Source organism: Thamnophis sirtalis, unplaced genomic scaffold (assembly GCF_051295495.1).
Source record: "Thamnophis sirtalis isolate CommonGarterSnake01/CBP01778 unplaced genomic scaffold, rThaSir2_p1.2 scaffold_13, whole genome shotgun sequence".
Classification (NCBI taxonomy): Eukaryota; Metazoa; Chordata; class Lepidosauria; order Squamata; family Natricidae; genus Thamnophis; species Thamnophis sirtalis.
In genome coordinates this window covers 14,220,056-14,232,487 of record NW_028261393.1, presented here as the reverse complement: position 1 = coordinate 14,232,487, position 12,432 = coordinate 14,220,056, and positions in this window count along the sequence as shown.

Below are 12,432 nucleotides of genomic sequence, written 5' to 3'. Positions count from 1 at the left end.
GCTATGACAGCTTCCTGCAGTGCTCTGCTAGCAAAAATGCAGCTGGGGGGGGCGCATGGCTTGAGTTTGACACCCCTGCCCTTAACGCTCTAGCCCCATGCTATTGGTCCTCTTGTAGTCAGTAGATAATGAAGTGAGGAACCATCAACACCATTATATTTCCACCTCAGCAGATGCCGCAACGATCTGGAAATGTTCAGTTCTAATGTTCACCAGTTGCTGTTTTTTGAAATTTTTATTTTATTTTAATTAAACAAAAAAAAACACAAAAAAAGAATCATCCTTCATTACATCTTGTAGAAAGCGTGTCGATTGGTTACAGATAACTTTCGTGCATTTCTTCCCCAGTCATTACGTATAGTTCATATTAGATTATACACTTTAAGTCAAAAATCTTTGTATATCTGTCAATGTACCACAATTCTCATTTGACTACAATTATTTGAACGTGCTTTTACCTCAAATCATTCATACTTAAAGGCACAACCGCATAATGGCATTCATTAGCTATTTCAAAAAAATCCTCCAATAACATTACACTTTTATAGTATCTTTAAAGTAAAGGTGAATTAATAAAGTTTCTAAACCTCCTCCCCCGCCTTTTTTTCACAACTCACCAGGGGTGGGTCTACCGTACCATTTAGAACCGGTTCCAGCTCCCTCCCCCCGCCAATCTGCACCACGCTTGCCCCGCCCACCGCTCACTGATTGGCTGGCTCACCAATCGCCCCGCCCGCTTCTAAGAGTCCTATCTAAACCTTAAAGTCTTAAAGCTGTCAAGTTTGAACACCCCTAGGGATTTTTTTTTCTAAAGGGTTAGGGGTGCAAGGGTCTTGTAACTGGACAGCTTTAAGACTTGCGTGCTTCAAATGCCAGAGTTTCTCAGCCAACATTTTGGTTGCTAAGCGAGAGCGTTGTTAAGTGAGTTTCACCACATTTTACATGTTGGCCACGCCCACCAAGTCACATGACTGCCAGGCCACTCCCACTTGGTCACATGGCTGGCAAGCCACTCCCACTCGGTCACATGGCTGGCAAGCCACTCCCACAAAGCAGGCCACACCCACAGAAGAGGTTCTAAAAAATTTGAAACCCACCACTGCAACTCACTGATTAAAATTTATATCCAAGTTACTTGTGCCAATACCATAGCATGTGTATATTGTTAAACAATGACCATTAACATTTCTTTGTTATTATTATAATTGGCTAAAAATCATTTACTATTTTTGTCCCATCTCCTCTCATCAGACCATGTTCACCAGTTCTTATTCTATGGAGATGGATGGATCGTCACTGTACCAAACTTTCAGAACGTTCTTCACTTTTTAGCAAGCAATGGTTCAAATTCCCAAAAGCATTATTTCATAAAAGGCATCACCCTTGCTTTATGGATTCCGAATCCCACACAAGAAAAGAGAGTCCGTTCACGTTGTCATAATATATCCTTTGGCTGAGTTGGGGCAAGTGGGGGGGAATCTTTTTTTTTTCAAGCACTACTGTATTTTTTAGATTATAAGACGCACTGGAGTATAAGGCGCACCTACATTTCGAAGAGGAAAACAAAAGGTTTTGGTCTCTGCACATCTGTTTTGCCCTCCCCCAGGAGCACTCTGCAGGCCTCTCAAATCCTTCATGCATACTGTTTTCATCAAAAGGCTTGTTTTTGGCCTCATGAACCTCCCATGTGTCCCGTTTTTGCCTTTGCCAGCTCCCAGGAGCACTCTGTAGGCCTCCCAAACACTTCACGCATACTGTTTTTACAAAAACGGGCCCTTTTTTGGTGAAAATGGGAAGCATGGGGGTTTTGGGAAACCAAAACCAGGGCAGTATTCGGTCTATACGATGCACAGCCATTTCCACCCCCTTTTTGGGGCGGGGAGTGCATTTCAGAATCCGAAAAATATGGTAACTCACATTGCAAATGATTTTCTCTCACAACGTGGCTAAATCTTTATCAGGAACACCTTCTCCTCCCAAATATAATCCGATCTTTGTGATGGTTTCATGAATTAGACAAGCAATTCCTTGGGCCTATGCCAAACCACAAGACCCATTTTCATGCCAGAATGTCAATGAAGTTTGACACCTGGCCTCAGGGGGTATAAAACCTACAATCCTGGACTCTTTGAGGATTTGAGCCACAGCTATGTGGAAATATTTAAAATCTATCATTCCTCTCTCCCACCTCCCCCTCTGTAAAACAAGTTTCTATAGACAGTGCTTCTGCCACTGAATTAAGTCTTATTTTACAGGAAATCTTAAATAAAAATGAGGCAGTGGGTATAAATCGAATAACCTTTTTTTAAAATAAAACCAACAGTGTCTGGGTGGGCCCTAATTGCTCGAATTGCATTGGTCTCCAAAACTGGTATACGAGATTGATAAGAAATATTCCATAAATTGTTCACAGTGAGTTTATTCAAAATGTTTTAAAGGGGAAAAAATGACACTGTTATTGTTTCCCCACTTGTGGCCATTTCGGCTGCCCCAAAGCAACGGATGGGACCCCACATCTTGCACCATGATACGATATCAGTGGTATCAAATTTGGGGACATAAAATGGCAGGCTTTCTGTAGAAGATATTTTTCTGTCCTTAGAGGTAATAAGAGGAAAAAAATGAGGATCTTAATTTTGAAAGAGAATAATGGGAACGTTTCTTCTAATGTTGGAATTTCCTCCTTACCAGAGGGAGCCCTCTTGTGTAGTACTGTGAAGCCATTACCAAAGCAATTCCACTATGTTGCACAGTAGAAGCCATTTACGGCAATACCATAGAAGCCATTTTAAGGCACAACAGGCTGTATCTTAACAGAACACACACCCTGAGGGGACTTAGGGGTGTCTTACCCCCACAGTATTTGTTCCAGGGAGTAAGTCATCTATCTACCAAGTTTGGTTGAACTTGCTCAAGGTGTTCCAAAACATACACACACACAGCTCTCTCTCTCTCTCTCCCTCCATCTATCTATCTATCTATCTATCTATCTATCTATCTATCTATCTATCTATCTATCTATCATCTATCTATCTATCTATCTATCTATCTATCATCTATCATCTATCTATTTTTGTCACCTAGAGCTTCTAAAGCTACTCAGTGGCCATGTTTCTCCTCTCCTAAAATAAATAATGAAAAAAAAGTAGCAATGCAATTATAATAAACAGAGACAGACGCTTCAGAAAAGATAGGAAAGTTGCAGATGATGAAAAGGACAGGTCTGTGAAAGGACAGCAATTGATGCAGCTTTGTGGGTAGCAAAGCTGTTTTTTTTTCAAACAGCATCAGCCTGAAGAGACCTGTGTTTAGTCCCTGATTCCCTAAGAGCTCCTCTCTTCTCACACAAATAAGCAATGAATCGGCTCCTGTGATTGGCATTTCCCAAGGATATCATGAATACCTTGGATCACCATGTCCCTATGTGCCTTAAGCTTATCACTGGCAAGCCCAGCGTATTGAAAAACAGAGGTATGGTTTGTTCTTTTACTATAATTTATCACTTCTGGTTTGGATGTCTGCAGCTGAATGAGAGAACAAGGAGGTAGCTCATAAACAGATTTTTATACATGTACAAATATTGGAAAGATCAGTCAGGCAATTATACATTATGTTCTGCCAAGTGTTTTGAAGAAAGAAGCTCTCTCTCTCTCTCTCTCTCTCTCTCTCTCTCTCTCTCTCTCTCTCTCTCTCTCTCTCTCTCTCTCTCTCTCTCTCTCTCCCTCTCCCTCTCCCTCTCCCTCTCCCTCTCCCTCTCCCTCTCCCTCTCCCTCTCCCTCCCTCCCTCCCTCTCTCTCTCTCTTTCTTTTTCAGCATCTCCTAATAAATTTAGGAGAACTCTAAGTACATCTGCTGCTAGATCTCCCTTACCTCTCCCCCCACTACTGGTAGCTAAATAAAAATATTGCATGAAATAAACAGAGCAACATATGGAAGGTAGAAGAGAGCATCCTGCGCCTTCGTTTTTAGAATATTGGCAGCAATGCAGCTCTATGGAAAAGCCCACCTAACTTGCTCCTCTTTTGACGAAGGTTTTTTTTTTAGGAAGCATTATACCCAATCTAAAGGGATGTGGTGGCTCAGTGGTTAAGACGCTGAGCTTATCGAGCAGAAGGTCAGAAGTTCGGCAGTTCGAATCCCTAGTGCTGTGTAACAGGGTGAGCTCCCGTTACTTGTCCCAGCTTCTGCCAACCTAACAGTTCGAAAGCACGTAAAAATGCAAGTAGGAAAATAGGAACCACTTTTGGTGGGAAGGTAACAGTGTTCCATGCGCCTTCGGTGTTGAGTCATGCCGGCCACATGACCACAGAGACGTCTTTGGACAGTGCTGGCTCTTTGCCTTTGAAACGGAGATGAGCACGACCCCCTAGAGCTGGAAATGACTAGCACTCATGTGCAGGAGAACTTTTCTTTACCTTATACCCAATCTGGAACCCTTCAGTGCTTCCCACCAGTAAATTAGAATAAGAGCATTTTGGTCATCTCATTATTTCCCAAACCTTGGGGGGGGGGGGGAATCTTGAACACAGGATTCAGACCTCATTGTGCGGGTAACTTTCCCCAGGAAATTGAAACGTTTGTGGGATTTGACCCATCTCTGCCTCTCAAAAACCACCACAATGGTCCAAGTCTGTTTAAGGTGAAGGAGACTCTATAGCTCTCCAATTTATAGTTCTTTGTTTCTTTTTTAAACTTCAACTCAACTAGTGCGGAAATGTGAAAATTGGTATCCCAAGAGATGCACATTTATTCTGCACTTGAATTATTTGGGAGAGGGGTGTAGAGTAGGGGTTAAGGTAAAATTAAGTAGGCCAAGCCTGTTCTTCTAGCTACCTTTTCAACAAGCTACATGGAACCATAGTTTGACTTGGTCTAGTGGTTGAGGTATCAGACCACAATGTAAAAAAGATGTTGGGACTCTAGAAAGAGTGCAGAGAAGAGCAACAAAGATGATTAGGGGACTGGAGGGTAAAACATATGAAGAACGGTTGCTGGAACTGGGTATGTCTAGTCTGATGAAAAGAACGACTAGGGATGACATGATAGCAGTGTTCCAGTATCTCAGAGGCTACCACAAAGAAGAGGGAGTCAAACTATTCTCCAAAGCACTGGAGGGCAAGACAAGAAGCAATGGGTGGAAACTAATCAAGGAGAGAAGCAACTTAGAACTGAGGAGAAATTTCCTGACAGTTAGAACAATTGCTCAGTGGAACAACTTGCCTTCAGAAGTTCTAAACGCTCCAACACTGAAAGTTTTTAAGAAAATGTTGGCTAACTATTGTGGCCCAGCAGGAGCCATTGGAGCTGCCACCAGACTGCGACAGCGAGGGGCCCTATGAGTCGGCTCTGGAGGATGTGGAGGACCCTGGACAAGGTTCCAACTCCGAGCAGGGCGCAGAGAGGCTGGTTGGCCACCAGGAGGCACCTGAGCCTTGGACCAGTGGGGAGGAGACAAGGGAGAGTGAGCCAGACACCAGTAGTGAGTTGTTCCTGGATGCACGGCATCGAAGAGCTAATAGGCGTCAGGAACTGTTGCGCAGTTACAGGAGGTAATTGCACTTAGCTGGTTGTCATTAGGCTCCTCTCCTGACTATAAAAAGACTGCTTACGGACACACCCCTCTTGCAGAAGTCAATGCATTGATTAAAAGTTGGAGAACTTTGTAATTAGCTTGGCAGGCTGGATTGCTGCCAAGGTTTGTCTGAGTTGCTGCCAAGGTTCTTATCTGTTTGTTATGCTTGGCTTTCAGCCACCGAGGTTTTGGTTTCTTGCTATTAAAGTACATTCCAGTTAAGCTTGTCTCGGCACTTGTTACTGGATGGAGGAGGGGGTCAGAACAGATAACCATTTGTCTGAAGTGGTGTAAGGTTTCCTGCCTAAGCAGAGGGTTGAACTAGAAGACCTCCAAAAGTCCCTTCCAACTCAGTTATTCTGTTCTATTCTAAAACAGGAGACAGTGAGTTCTGATCCCACCTTAACCATGAAAGGCAGCTAGATGACCTTGTGCCAGTCGCTCTCTCTCAGCCCAACCCAACTCACAGGCTGGGTTTTTTTGTTTGGGAAAACAGGAAAAGGGTGTGTTGATTATGTTTGCTCCCTTGAGTTATTTGCAAAAATAATAAAGGAAGAACAAAAATAAATGTAACTTTAGGAAAAGACGGTTGTTTTGAACTCCCCCTTGTTTTATTACAACCTACAACAAAGCATTTCTTCCTTCTTATTCTTTTTCCCCTTTTCAGCTTCATCAACTAATAAAAAGGAACATGAGAAATCTCAAATCCGAAAAGATCTCTTGGACTCTAATAGCACTTAGCCATAGCACTTAAATACCACTTCACAATGCTTTTACGGCACTCTCTGTGCAGTTTACAATGATAGCATTTGCTCCCAACAATTTAGGTCTTCATTTTACTGATCTCGGAAGGATGAAAGGCTGAGTCAATCTTGAGCTGATGAGAATCAAACTGCTGGCAGTTAGCAGAATTAGCCTGCAATGCTGCATTCTAACCATCACGGCTCTTAAACTTCGTCAAGCATCTAAAATGCTTGATTGCTTTGCATAAAAAATATTGGTCCTTCAAAATAGAGCCGAGGTGGGGCAGTGGTTAAATGCAGCACTGCAGGCTACTTCAGCTGACTGCAGTTCTGCAGTTCTGCTGTTCAAATCTCACCGGCTCAGGGTTGACTCAGCCTTCCATCCTTCCGAGGTGGGTAAAATGAAGACCCGGATTGTTGTTGGGGGCAATATGCTGACTCTGTAAACCGCTTAGAGAGGGCTGAAAGCCCTATGAAGCGCTATATAAGTCTAACTGCTATTGCTATTGCTAAAATAATTTTAGAGACCGATGCCAGCTTAGGGCAATTCTTACTCATACAGAGGACATAACACTCTTTCAATATTGACAGGGTTTTGAAGGCTGGGAGGCTACAGACATGGTCCCTTCTTGAAGGGATAAGCCTGGGAAGAAGTTGGGCATTGAAATGTAACCCTCCATAGCAGAGGTGGCATTCTACCGGTTCAGACTGGTTTGCCCGAACCGATAGCGGAAATCGGGGGTGGCTCCGCCCACCCACCCCAGCTCTACGGCATCCCATTTAGGCCCTTTTTTCACCAAAAATGCATGCATGCACTCACTTTGTGAACAGGTAGGGAAAGGAAAGGAATACTACCTCTGCTCCAAAGCTTTGGATCTGCTGCTTAACTAAAACATACGCACTATAGGTATTTGGATTGACAACACAGTAATTTTCCCTTCTTAAATGTGCATTATACAGCTTGTCCATGACTTACAACCACAATTCATCCCAGAACGTTTGTTGCTAAGTAAAACGTTTAAGATAATTTTGTCCCATTTTACAACCTTTAAGTATGCGTCAGTTGCCAAGCAACTGAATTTTGATTACGTAACGAAGGTGGATCACGTAACACTCATAAGTATGAAAAAAAATGTCACTTTTTCAAGTTGTAACTTCAAACTAAATTAACTATTGTAAGTCAAGGCCTATGTGTATAAGTCAATGCACAATCAGATGAGTAACTGTGTGTTTATACTACAAAAGATAAGTAAATCTGGTTGAATTCTTCCTTCAGATCTTGGCGACAGCTTCCTATTTCAAATAGTCCCAGGAGAATTTCATGTTTGAGACTTTTAGAGGTGAAATCTGATTCTTCTCCGTGCATGGTGTCGCCCTTGGTTAGAGGGACTGGTGACAGTGGGTCAGAGGTGGTATTCAACAGGTGTTGAACAGTTCTGGAGAACCGGTAGCAGAAATTTTGAGTAGTTTGGAGAACCGGTAAATACCACCTCTGACTGGCCCCACCCCCATCTAATCTCTGCCTCCCAAGTCCCAGCTGATTGGGAGGGAATGGGGATTTTGCAGTATTCTTTCCCTGGAGTGGGGGAGAATGGGCATTTTACAGTATCCTTCCTCTTTCACGGCCACCAAGCCACAGCCACGAAGTCATACCATGCCCACCAAGTCACACCCACCAAGCCGCACCATGCCCAAGCCACATTGTGCCCACCAAGCCACACCGTGCCCACCAAGCCACACCATGCCCACCAAGCCACACCATGCCCACCAAGCCATGGCCATCAAGCCACACCATGCCCACCAAGCCACACCATGCCCACCAAGCCATGCCCACAGAACCAGTAGTAAAAATATTTGAATCCCACCACTGCAGTGGGCCATGTATAAGGCTTTGCCCTCTGTATATAACATTTCCTTCAGAGCAAACTTGGAGGAAGAAACTCATAGAAAAGCCCATCTCTTATCAACTAAATGTGCTGAAGTTTCCAGCGATGTTGCCAAGTGTAGCTTAACAGCCATCTGTAGCCAGGGATTGCTCAGAGTGGTTTAAGTGTATTAACATTCTGTTTGTTGCTAATTGATTGGCTGTGGGCTGCCTTTTGTAAATTTTTAATATGCTTGTCGATCTTGAATTGTAGAGTGGACTTTTACTTAAGTCTCCTTTTCTTTCTTCAAAGGATGTTGCAAACTGTTCCTTTCCAGGAATTCATTCTTCCGAGAGATTTTTGTGAGTCACTTGCATTGAAAGATACACACACACACACACACACACACACACACACACACACACACACACACCTTCTTTCCCTTGGCTTGTTTTTGTACAAACACAACTTGGAATGCAGACTTCAGAACAACAACACTGACTTCTTAATTGGAGACAGAATGAGGAATTCACTAACCTGTCTGCTTACATTAAATTATGACGTATTTATAATGTTAACAGTATATTCTGTGTAGATATCCCCATAATTATTTAAAGAAGGCTAGCTGAAGAGTAGCACAGAGAAAGGGAGGATATGTTCACATCCTTCTTACTTTATTTTTATTTTTTGCAGCTACATATGTAATAGCATTTAGAAACTTAATATCTGCAGTAAAAGAAATGATGGATTCAACCAATATTAAGTTCAGACGATAGAATACAATAACAGAGTTGGAAGGGACCTTGGAAGTCTTCTAGTCCAACCCCCTGCTTAGGCAGGAAACCATTTCAGAGAAATGGTTATCCAATTTCTTCTTAAAAACTTCCAGTGTTGGAGCATTTACAACTTCTGGAGGCAAGTTGTTCCACTGATTAATTGTTCTAACTGTCAGGAAATTTCTCCTCAGTTCTAAGTTGCTTCTCTCCTTGATTAGTTTCCACCCATTGCTTCTTGTCTTACCCTGTGGTGCTTTGGAGAATAGCTAGCTTGACTCCCTCTTCTTTGTGGCAGCCCCTGAGATATTGGAACACTGCTATCATGTCGCCCAAGGTCCTTCGTTTCTTCAAACTAGACCTACCCAGTTCCTGCAACCGTTCTTCATATGTTTTTGCCTCCAGTCCCCTAATCATTTTTGTTGCTCTACTCTGCACTCTTTCTAGAGTCTCAACAGAATCACAGAAAAACAAGTTGCAACAATAGGAGAGGTTTTTTTTTTAACTTCACAGCCTTCTTTGAGGATTTGCAAAAAGATCTGGCTGAGATCACTGGGATCTCAAACACAAAAGCAATGAATCTACTCAACTCAGAAACTCTCAACTGAAATGTTTATTCTGGCTATTTTATATTTTAGATTGCAAGAAAGGGACAATATAGATAGTCCTCAACTTACAACAACAATTAAATTCAAATTTTCCATTTCTAAGTGACAGAGTTGTTAAGTGAGCTTTACCCCATTTTACAACCTCACTTGCCATAGTTGTTAAGTGGATGACTGCAGTTGTTCAGTTAGTAACATGGTTGTAAAGTGAATCTGAATTCCCGATTGATTTTGCTTGTCAGAAAGTCGCAAAAAGTGATCACGTGACCGTGGGACGTTGTGACCGTCATAAATATGAATCAGTGGCCAAGTGCCTGAAGTTTGATCACATGACTATGGGGATGCTGCAATGGCCATAAGGGTGAAAAATTGTAATTTATAAATCACTTTTTTCAATGCTGTTGTAGCTTCAAATGGTCACTAAATGAAAAATTGTAAAAATAGCAGTCATGTGAGAGGGATCTTGGAGTCTTGGTGGACAACCATTTAAATATGAGCCAACAGTGTGAGGTGGCAGCTAAAAAAGCCAATGCAATTCTAAGTTGCATTGACAGAGGGATACAATCAAGATCAAATGAGGTACTAATTCCATTCTATAAAGCCTTAGTAAGACCACACCTAGAGTACTGCATCCAGTTTTGGCCACCACACTATAAAAAAGATGTTGAGACTCTAGAAAAAGTGCAGAGGAGAGCAAGATGATGAGGGGACTGGAAGCTAAAACATATGAAGAACAGTTGCAGGAACTGGGCATGGCTAGTCTAGTGAAGAGAAGGATCAGAGGAGACATGATAGCAGTCTTCCAATATTTGAGGGGCTGCCCCAGAGAGGAGGAAGGGGTCAAGCTATTTTCCAAAACACCTGAAGGCCAGATAAGGAATAATGGATGGAAACTGAACAAGGAGAGATTCAGCCTGGATATAAGGAGGAACTTTCTGACCGTGAGAACAATCAACCAAGTTGCCTTCAGAAGTTGTGGGAGATTCACCACTGGAAATTTTCAAGAAGAGACTGGACTGCCATCTGTCAAAAATGGTGTATTGTCTGCTAGGGTGGGGGGAGTTGGACTAGATACAAGGTCCCTTCCAACTCTGTTAATCTGTGTCTGTATCTGTAAAATCAGCAGAAGTTTACAGGAAGCAAATAATATCACAGCCATGTATGCTATCTGGGGAAGCATTGCAATCTTTCATCCCAATGGGGGAGTGGTTGTTTAAAACATACATTTCCATATGATTGATTGAATAATGGAACAGGCAACTTACAGGGCAAAATCTACCAGCCATTTCTGGTTTGTAATCAAAACATTTACAGCCTATGATTGACACAAACCACTTGTCTCCTTTCCTGGAGGATTTTGCAACACTCCTAAATGCGCTTGCTCGCACCTATTTGAACTGCCAATTATTTCTACCTAGATCGCCTGTCACTCCTCAGAGGACAAATTTCCACTTTTCCTTCAGTGATAGCACTCCCAGCATTTACATTTCAAAGAATCCACTGAATTAATTTCAAGCAAAATGTAAATAAGGCACCTGGATTTCTAATCAAGAGAATAAACAGCAATCTCATTGCTCTTCCCTTTTTTTGCATGAATAAAAGAACATGTAAAGTTGGGGAAATTGTGCGTCTCTGAAAATGAGCTACCTCACAAACCTCTTTCATTAAGTCCTTCGTGAAATAGGACCAAGTTATCTGAGGAACCAAGGAGCACAGTGGCTAGCATGGTTAGGATGCTGGGATGGAGGTTAGCAAGTCCACATTCAAGACCCAAGTGCTACCTGTGGGCAGGGTGAGCTCCCGTCCTTCAGCTCCTGCTGTGAAAGGAGCCCCCAGCTAAGTGTCCCCTGGGCAAAGGTGATGCCACTGGCTAATCAAAAAAAATGCACAGGTACAGTATAGGTGGTACCTTGCTCAACAGTAGTAACTGTGAAAGGGATCTTGGAGTCCTAGTGGACAACCATTTAAATATGAGCCAGCAGTGGGCAGCAGCTGCCAAAATAGCCAACACAGTTCTAGGCTGCATAAACAGAGGGATAGAATCAAGATCACGTGAAGTGTTAATACCACTTTATAATGCCTTGGAAAGGCCACACTTGGAATACTGCATCCAGTTTTGGTCGTCACGATGTAAAAATGTTGTGGAGACTCTAGAAAGAGTGCAGAGAAGAGCAACAAAGATGATTAGGGGACTGGAGGCTAAAGCATATGAAGAACAGTTGCAAGAACTGGGCATGTCTAGTTTAATTAAAAGAAGGGGAGACATGATAGCAGTGTTCCAATATCTCAGGGGCTGCCACAAAGAAGAGGGAGTCAAGCTATTCTCCAAGGCACCTGAGTGTAGAACAAGAAGCAATGGGTGGAAACTAATCAAGGAGAGAAGCAACTTAGAACTGAGGAGAAATTTCCTGACAGTGAGAACAATTAATCAGTGGAACAGCTTGCCTCCAGAGGTTGTGAATGCCAAAACACTGGAAGTCTTTAAGAAGATGTTGGATAGCATTTGTCTGAAATGGTAAAGGGTTTCCTGCCTAAGCAGGGGGTTGGACTAGAAGACCTCCAAGGTCCCTTCCAACTCTGGTATTGTGTTTACTGTATTGTATAATCCTTTCAACCAGTGGTGGGATTCAAATAATTTAACAACTGGTTCACCCAGGTTGACTGTTGTGGGAGGCGTGGCCCATCCCCATGCTCCAGCTCCACTGCACATGTGTGATGATTCTCCAACAATGGCCAACCTGACCCTGGGCAAACCAGTTGTTAAATTACACACACACACACTATCAAATTGAATCCTGGGTGTTTTGCTGCAATGGAGAAATGGACAACGGAGTGGCTGGCATGAGGGAAGGAGGAGAAGCAGAAAGAAGAAAG